The sequence below is a fragment of the Mirounga leonina genome, unplaced genomic scaffold (genome assembly GCF_011800145.1).
Source record: "Mirounga leonina isolate KUSES-001 unplaced genomic scaffold, KU_Mleo_1.0 Mir_101664, whole genome shotgun sequence".
Classification (NCBI taxonomy): Eukaryota; Metazoa; Chordata; class Mammalia; order Carnivora; family Phocidae; genus Mirounga; species Mirounga leonina.
This window is the reverse complement of record NW_023270175.1, coordinates 7,837,907-7,846,866: the sequence shown is the minus strand read 5'-3', so window position 1 is coordinate 7,846,866 and position 8,960 is coordinate 7,837,907. Positions and strand designations below refer to the sequence as shown.

General features: G+C 42.8%; 1 pseudogene; it reads left to right on the top strand.

Annotated features, from left to right (window-relative positions):
• The first annotated feature begins 402 nt into the window (after positions 1-402).
• Positions 403-8,359, top strand: LOC118010811 (annotated as a pseudogene).
• Positions 8,360-8,960: the final 601 nt, after the last annotated feature.

Genomic DNA, 8,960 nt, shown 5'->3' with positions numbered 1-8,960 from the left:
GAAGAAGAGACTTTTCTTTATAGAGCTAGAATGTGGTATACGGTTATCATGACATCTTTTAAGAAATCAATACCACACACATGTACAATAAAAAAAAAACAAAAAACCTTGATGACAGCTGAGCAAAAGCCACTCAAGACAGAGAATCTTAAGTTCTAACTTCACTGAGTTCTCACTTGCTGTACCATGTGAATCTTGGTTTTCTTGCCTTAACTTTGGAAGGAAAAAAAAAACTTGAATTATTTTTCTACTAATGCCTTCAGAAGTGAAAGTGATAACAACTATCTGACTTTAGCAGGGGACAGGGTATTAGTGGTTTCCGTGTTTTCACCATTTCTTTCCCAGGAATGAAAGAAACAATTTGAAAATCGAAAGTAAATACACGAAGAAAGATCCACCAACATGTATACTCAAACTACGACAGTAACAACCACAGAAAAAACAAAGAAGGTGAGTATTATTCACTTGAGAGGGGCTCTAACCTTTCCCTGGGTGGAGACATTTGCAGTCATAGTTCATGAAGACAGTGAAGGTTTGTATCTTCTAATTTAGTGATCCTCAAACTTTACTTGTACATAGTAATCATCTACAACTTTGTCATAATGTAGATTTCAGGGGTGCCTGGGTGGCTTAGTCAGTTAAGAGTCTGATTCTGGGTTTCAGCTCAGGTCCTGATCTCAGAGTCGTGAGATTGAGCCCTGTGTTGGGCTCCACACTGGGGGTAGAGCCTGCTTAAGATTCTCTCTCCCTCTCCCTCTGCTCCTACCTCCTCCTCTCTCTCCCCCTCAAAAAAAAAAAAAAAAAGAAATATAGATTTCAGATTCTCTACCCCTGGAGATTCTGATGCAAAACTGGTATTTGAAATTGGGATCTAGTCCTGTCCTCAAGTGATGTTTCTAAGTTTTTCTTAGATTGAGATATAATTCCCATACCATTCAAATTCACCCATTTAAAATGTACGATTCTTGGGGTGCCTGGGTGGCTCAGTCGTTAAGCATCTGCTTTCAGCTCAGGTCATGATCCCAGGGTCCTGGGATCGAGCCCCACAGGCATCGGGCTCCCTGCTCCGCGGGGAAGCCTGCTTCTCCCTCTCCCACTCCCCCTGCTTGTGTTCCTTCTCTCACTGTGTCTCTCTCTCTGTCAAATAAATAAATAAAATCTTTAAAAAAAATTTAAAAAATGAAATGTACGATTCCAAGTTTCTTTAGTATATTTACAGAGTTGTGCAACCATCATCACAATCTAATTTGAATATCTTCATCACCCCAAAAGAATACCCATACCTATTAGTATCACGCTTTATTCACCCCTTCCCCCGGGCCCTGGCAAACAGTCCTCTACTTTCTGTCTCTATAGATTTGCCTATTCCGGACGTTTCATATAAATGGGATCGTATAATGTGTTCTTTCTGTCAGGCTTCTTTCACTTAGTGTTTTCAAGGTTCATCTATCCAGTAACTTCTATCAGTACTTCATTCTTTTCAGTGCCAAGTAATGTTGTGCTGTGTGGCTGTATCACATTTTTGTTTATCCATTCATCTGTCAATGGACACTTGGGTTGTTTCCATTATTTGACTATTATGCATCATGCTGCTATGAATATTCATATTCAGGTTTCTGCATGGACATGGTTGCTAAGTGCTTTTTAAAAAAAGACTAGAAAGCTTTATTAAATTGAGGGAACATTTCTAATTGAATACTTTTTGTAGAGGCACCTGGGTGGCTCAGTTGTTAAATGTCTGCCTTCAGCTCAGGTCAAGATCCCGGGGTCCTGGGATCGAGCCCTGCATCAGGCTCCCTGCTCAGCAGGAAGCCTGCTTCTCCCTCTCCCACTCCCCCTGCTTATGTTCCCTCTCTTGCTGTCTGTCTCTGTCTGTCAAATAAATAAATAAAATCTTTTTTTTAAAAAAAGAATGCTTTTTGCAGGTAGCCATTGGCGGTCCCTACAAACTGATGACTGCAGTGACCCATCAGAGCAGTGGCCAGCGACTGGTAAGGGTTAAAGTCTTTCAGAGGAACAGTGATGATAGAATAGTTCATATTCTGTGGCAGCTGGAAAAGACCAAACAGAGACCAAAGAAAGAATGCAACTTTTTATCCTTATTAATAGAAAAAATATAAAACTGAGTGACTGGAAGAAGCAAACCAGACCTCCATAAAGTGTCTGATCTCATCTGCCTTCTGACATGGTCAATAGCATAGTTTTTTTATAGTAGTTTTAAAGCAAAAGGAGGAAAATTCAGATGCAGTTAACCTAACCAGTTCATTGTGTTAGAAAAATATCCAACTGCCTAAGAGGAAACGGATTCGTTAGAATAAGAAATGAACATAAAAATACAGAAAGACGGGGAGGAACGCTGTTATTCCACCCCCCACCCCCCGCCCGGCACATCATGAAAGTAGAGAGAGCAATTCACATAAAACCTCAGCTACACTGTGCCTTTTGTTCTGCTCTTCCTCATGCCATTCATGGCGCTAACTTAGTACACTTCTCTGGCTGAAAGCAGGCCTAGTATGTCAGGCCTTTTAAACAGCCTCTTAAATGCACGAATGGACTAAAATCTGTGGTGGGAGTCCCAATATCATCCATGTAGAGTTTAGGCCTAGAATAGCCTAATCATCAGGAACTTAGGATTTGTTATCTCTCCTATAATTAAAAAAAATGATAATGAGTTTAATTTACTGGGACCTTGTTCAACCATGTTTCTCTGGTAGCCACAAAAATCAACCACTTTTAAAAAAGATTTTTTATTTATTCATTTGAGAGAGAGAGTGAGGGCAGGAGCAGGGGGGAGGGTCATTGGGAGAGGGAGAAGGAGACTCCCCGCTGAGCAGGGAGCCCATTGTTGGCTCCATCCCAAGACCTCAGGATCATGACCTGAGCTGAAGGCAGATGCTTAACTGACTGAGCCACCCAGGTGCCCCCCAAAATCAACCATTTTTAATTCACTCTTTTCCCAGTTGCCTTAACCATCAACAATTTTTAATTCACTCTTTTCCCAGCTGCCTTAACCTCTCGCAAGACAGCCAGCTAGACTGTGAACAAACTCTGATTTAGTTGTCAAAAAAATTGATTTTTAAAAATCTATCACTTTGGGCACCTGGGTGGCTCAGTCTATGAGTGGCTCAGGTCATGATCCCAGGGTCCTGGGATCGAGTCCCGTCTCGGGCTCCCTGCCCAGCAGGGAGTTTGTTTCTCCCTCTCCCTCTGCCCCTCCCCACTGCATGCTCACTCTCTCTCTCTCTCTCTCTCAAATAAATAAATAAAATCTTTAAAAAAATCTGTCACTTTGAGTAATATTGGCTGATCTTTAGGCCTTCTCACGAACGTGGTCCTATGGTTCTTTTGTAGGCAAAAGTAGGCTATGGGGATCTAAGTTTTTTTTTCAACTTAGGAGAAATTAGTAATAAGGATGAAAAGAGCCCTGTTGACTTATCAAATTAATAATCAGCAGCACTATTATCAAAGAAGATTAAGATATGATCCTTGCCCTGGAGAGCCAATACTCCTGCTGAAAATAGCAAGACACATGCATCACGGAGTTCGAGAATACCATAATATATTATAATATCTCTGCCAAAGGAATTCAGACATGGGAGAGATAAACGTGGGCTCAAACAGTTAAAGATGACATTGTGGATAAAGTAAGATTTAAGCTGGGTCTGAAGTTTGGGGAGGATTTGATCAGAATAAGGGAAGGGTATTTCTGGAATGGGCAACAGTGTGAACAATGACTGAGCTGAAAGATTTAACATAATGTGGACTGGAGGACACATTCTCAGAAACAGATGAGAAGCGAGGCTCTATAAATTGGAGAGCCAGATTATAATGAGCCTTGGAAATTAGGCAGACATCCAGAAGCTTCTCCCACTGAAACTGGGAGAGTCTCACCAGGGCCGGCTGTGTCCAACTGGATTTTACTCAAAGAGAGCTGCCTGACTATTAGAGAAGTCAAAACCAAGAGTGGGGATATAGGGAAGAGGGTGGATAAGGAACTTGCAGATGTGGCCGATCCCATTCAAAGAATAATTAACAAGTGCATTCCAGACATTGGCTCGGGTGCTTTTAGGGGTTATAAGGATGAACAAGAGTCCCTGATCTCATGGAGTTTACTGGGCAGACATGCATATTACTGATACCTGGAAGAAAGTCATAAATGTTTTAAGTACAAACAAGGAACAAATGGGGGCACAGAATACACATTAAATCTATCACAGTAAGAGGAAAAAGTGACTTTTTCATTCAATTTTTTAAATGTTTTATTTATTTATTTATTTGACAGAGAGAGACACAGAGAGAGGGAACACAAGCAGGGGGAGTGGGGAGGGAGAAGCAGGCTTCCCGCGGAGCAGGGAGCCCGATGTGGGGCTTGATCCCAGGACCCCGGGATCATGAGCTGAGCCGAAGGCAGATGCTTAACGACTGAGCCACCCAGGCGCCCCTTTTTCATTCAATATTAACAATATCAGTCTTTTAGCACCGGCAGTGTTTGACCAATGTAGGGGAACCAACAAGTACAACGGAACAAAGTAGGATGTGTTTGGGGAAAGGCAAGAAGCTTAGCAATACAATGCAGAGAAGAACAGTATAGAGTTGGGTGAAAGCTAAAAAAGTTGGTGAGGCCCAGAGAGAAGGAAAAGTCAGGAAGAAGAATTTGGACTTAGCCGATGATTTGTAGTCACTGTAAGTTCTTGAGGGGGAGTGAATTGGCATTCTCATATTTATTGAATCTACTCTATGAAAAGCCCCAGGCCACGAAAGGAGTGTTTATGAGTAATTACCCTGGCGACAGCATATAGAACAGATCTGAAAGTGGGTGATATTGAAGTCAGAAAGGTCAGCCAGGAAGATGTCTAGATTACTATGTAATCCAAGGGTAAAGAGAAGAGAGCAGAATAGTGGAAGGGAAAAGGAGAGAAAGGAATCAATACATGAGCCACATTTCAAAGGAAATTGTGTTAAGACTTGCTGGCTACTTCCATACATGCTATAAAGTAGATGAGGGAGCTAGAGATGCCTGATGTATAGAGCCCCAGTGATTAGGAGACTCTTAGTTTCCACCGACAAACACAGAAATTATATTGCAAGAATTAACTGAGTTGGGGTGGTTGGGTGCTATGGTGTTTATTTACAGTTCATTTAAAGTGTCAGGCAACCAGTACTCCATTGGATTACTCTGACTAAAACATGGGTCTGGGAGATATTTGAAACATGAGATTAAATGAATTTCTGAGGAATGAAGGAAGGAAAGAAATAGTTTTTGAATGTCTTTTATGTTCTGGACAATGAATGTGGAAAAGAAAGGTAGAAGTGTGAAGAATAGGGTCTTGGGCAAAAGTCCAAAGTTAAGGGACAGGAGAGGGGTCAGCAAACAAGAAGGACCAGAAATTGTCAAAAATGTAGAAAGGGGGGGCGCCTGGGTGGCTCAGTCGGTTGGGCATCTGCCTTCTCCTCAGGTCATTACCCCAGGGTCCTGGGATTGAACCCCACATGGGGCTCCCTGCTCAGCGGAGTCTGCTTCTCACTCCCTCTGCCCCTCCCCTGTTTGTGCTTGCTCTGTTTCTCTCTCTCTCTCTCAAATAAATAAATAAATAATCTTTTTAAAAATGTAGAAAGGGAATTTACACACAATGCTATCTCTGAAAACAAAGAATAACTTGAAGAACACAGGGAAGGATCAAATAATTTGAGTATTTGGAAAGATTAAAAATGAACATAAAAGCTTTGCATTTGGTAAGGATCCTTGGTGACACTGAATTCAATTCCATCTCACAAATACTTCTTGCACATCTCCTACGTACTTAGCAACAGAGGCCTAAAAACACCCTCATGGAGAATATAGTCTAGAAGAAAGACAAGTAAACCATCAATTACAAGACAATCTGTTAAGTTCAACATGGGGAGACATAGGGTACCAATGTAGCGCATAGGGAGGGCCACCTATCTCAGACTGGAAGGATCTGGAAGGCTTTTCGGAAGAAGTCATGTTTAAACCAGGACCTAGGGGATGAGTTGGAATTAGCTAAATGAGAGGCAAGGGGTGACCTAAGCAGGAAACACCCAATGCAGTGATCCAGAGAGAAAAGGAAGTATGACCACTCAAACAGCTGAAAGAAATAGTGGTCTAAGCGAGTGATTTTGTAGAGAAACTGCTGAAGAGGTCAGCAGGGGACAGCTGATGAAGAATGCTATAGAGCCATGTCAAAGACTTTGAATTTAATCCAGATTGGTATTGGGAAGCTGTGGAAGGGTCGAAGCAGGAGAATGATATAATCGATTTTGCTTCAGAAAGATCCCTCTGACTACATGCGCACTGGGGCAAGATCAAGGTCAGGTTGACCAATGATGAGGCTATTACAGCAGTTTAGGGGAGAGATGATGGTGTTAGTAGAAATGGAGAGGAGTGGGTGGATTCAATAAATATGTAGAAGGTAGCATTGACAGTTCTTGGTGACGCATTGGTGTGGGAGATTTGGGGAGAGAGAAGAACCAAGAATGATGCCAGTATTTTTGGCTTGGACAACAGAGTGGATACTGATATAGAAGACACTGGATGAGGAGTAGTTTTGAGAATACAATATGATGAGTTCAGTTCTGAACATGTTGATTTGAAGGTACCCACTGGACATCCTAGTGCTGGTATATGGTAGGCAGTTGGCTAACACTACCTCAAGTTCAGGAGAGAGATTTAATTCACAGTTAGAGATTTGGGGGACAACTAGTTGGTAATTGAATCCTTGAGAGAAAACGAGCTATCCCTGGGTGAGGGTAGAGTAGGTTGGCGTTGAGTGAGAAGATGAAATGTCCGAGGACAGAACACTGAGCAATACAAACATTTAAGGGCTGGGCAAACAAAGAGGAGTCAACAAAAAACCTGGGAAGGAAGTGTGTGTGGCTCAGCAAAGAAATAAGACGGCAATTTCAGAAGTTAGTAGCAAAGGGCTTTTCTAAATGAGGAAGCCTGTCTCCTTTGATGATAGAGGGGGAAAAAAGCCAATGGAGAGGAATACAGTGCAGATGTGGCTAAGGAAGGCATAAATGCTACAGCAAGGTCTTTCCGCAAACAGGGTAGCCGAGGAGTGAAGACTCACCGAGGAGACTCTTCTTCCTTTACCAATAACAAGAACGATAGGAGAATGAGTGTGGAGAAAGGAGATGGGCTGTTGGTAGCAGAGGAAGCTCACACTGGATGGCCAAGACTTATTAGTGAAGTAGGAGTTGAGGTTTCTGCAGAGCATGCGTGTCAGGAGACGGAAAATAAATTAGATGGAAGGAAAGGTTGTGCCTTAAATGCCTTAAAGTTGCAAATTTCACCAAATATTCACTTGTAAGTTAGCTACTTTTAAGTAGTACTTGTGGATATTGAAGTGGTTGTGTAACACATCAGTAAATCTAAAATATCTTAGACTTTCAGGACTAGAAGGTGCAGGAGATATGAGGCAGAAAAGTAATATTTTCTGATATTCTTCTTAGCAGAATAAGCCTGGTTTACACAGTCTAAAAGAATAAGTCTGGCCCAGCCGCCCCCACCCCCACCCCCACTGCAGCTCAAGGTGGCCTCTCATTAGAAGAAGAAGAGGAGGAGGATGCCAACGAGGAATCCGAGGGAAGTAGCAGTGAGGAGGAAGATGAAGGTGCAGAGCAGGAAAAAGGCATGGGGTCAGAGGATGCAAGGAAGAAGAAGGAGGATGAGTTATGGGCCAGCTTCCTCAATTACGTAGGACCCAAACCAAAAGTGCCCCCAAATACACATGTTAATGGAGGAGAGAAGACTGAAGAGACATGTTCAAGTAAATTGTTGGTCAGAGCAGAAGAGCCTGAGAAACCGAAAGAAGCTGAAAAACTTAAAATCATTTAAGGTGTTTGATTTTGCTGGTGAAGAAGTCAGGGTGACTAAGGAAGTGGATGCTACATCTAAAGAAGCCAAATCTTTCTTCAAGCAAAACGAGAAAGAAAAGCCCCCGGGTCCTGTCGCTGCAGCTCTGCCAGCACTCCCTGCTGGGTCTGGGTTAAAAAGATCAAGTGGTATGAGCAGCCTTTTGGGGAAAATTGGAGCCAAGAAGCAGAAGATGAGCACTCTAGAGAAGTCCAAATTGGACTGGGAGAGCTTCAAGGAGGAAGAGGGCATTGGTGAAGAACTAGCCATCCATAATCGAGGGAAGAAGGGGTACAATGAACGGAAGGCTTTTCTAGACCTGGTGGACCACAGGCAGTTTGAAATCGAGTGAGATCTCAGGCTGAGCAAAATGAAACCCTGATGTCATGGTGGGAAATCAATAGCAGATTAATCCTGTTGACAATGTGAGCTTCTGATGCATCTGTGAAATATGTCTGGTGTTTCTCATCAGCTGTTTCCCAGCAAGGTCCTTTTTCCACGTTGAATTTCTGTCTTTGTATCTTGACCTCACGTGCTTTCATCCATTTTACTCTTAAAAGTTTGTCCTTGAAAAAAATAAAAATAAAAGTTGGTCCTACGAGAGACTGGTGAAGATGAGGACACCACTGGCCTTCCCTTTATCCTTCTGCGAAGGCCACCAGCCAAGCCCGCACGTCCTGGCCTGCCCAAGCTGGCCCCGGGGAAGAGCGCGACCAGCCTGGGGCTGAATTTCTGGGGCCCGTTCTGGAGTCGGCCTTGCTCCTGAGACCGAGGGAGGGAGACCCCCGAGGGTGGGTGGAACGCCCAGTCCTTGGCAGTTTGGTTCTTGTTCCACAGCTGCTTCTCTCCCACTCTCTTCCTCTCTCCTGAATGGGATTCCTACCTACTGGTACAAGGTCAGGCTGAAAGTAAGCATGTATTATGCTGAATTAGGGATTTTTTTTCCCCTTCAGCCTTTTTCCTCTTCCCAGAGTTCAAGTCAGTTTAAGATGTGCTCCCACCTCAATAATTCTTTCTGTCAAAGAAAACTCTGAAAGACTTTTTTTATACTCCTTAAGAAAATTTAAATTCCAAACTTCATAGT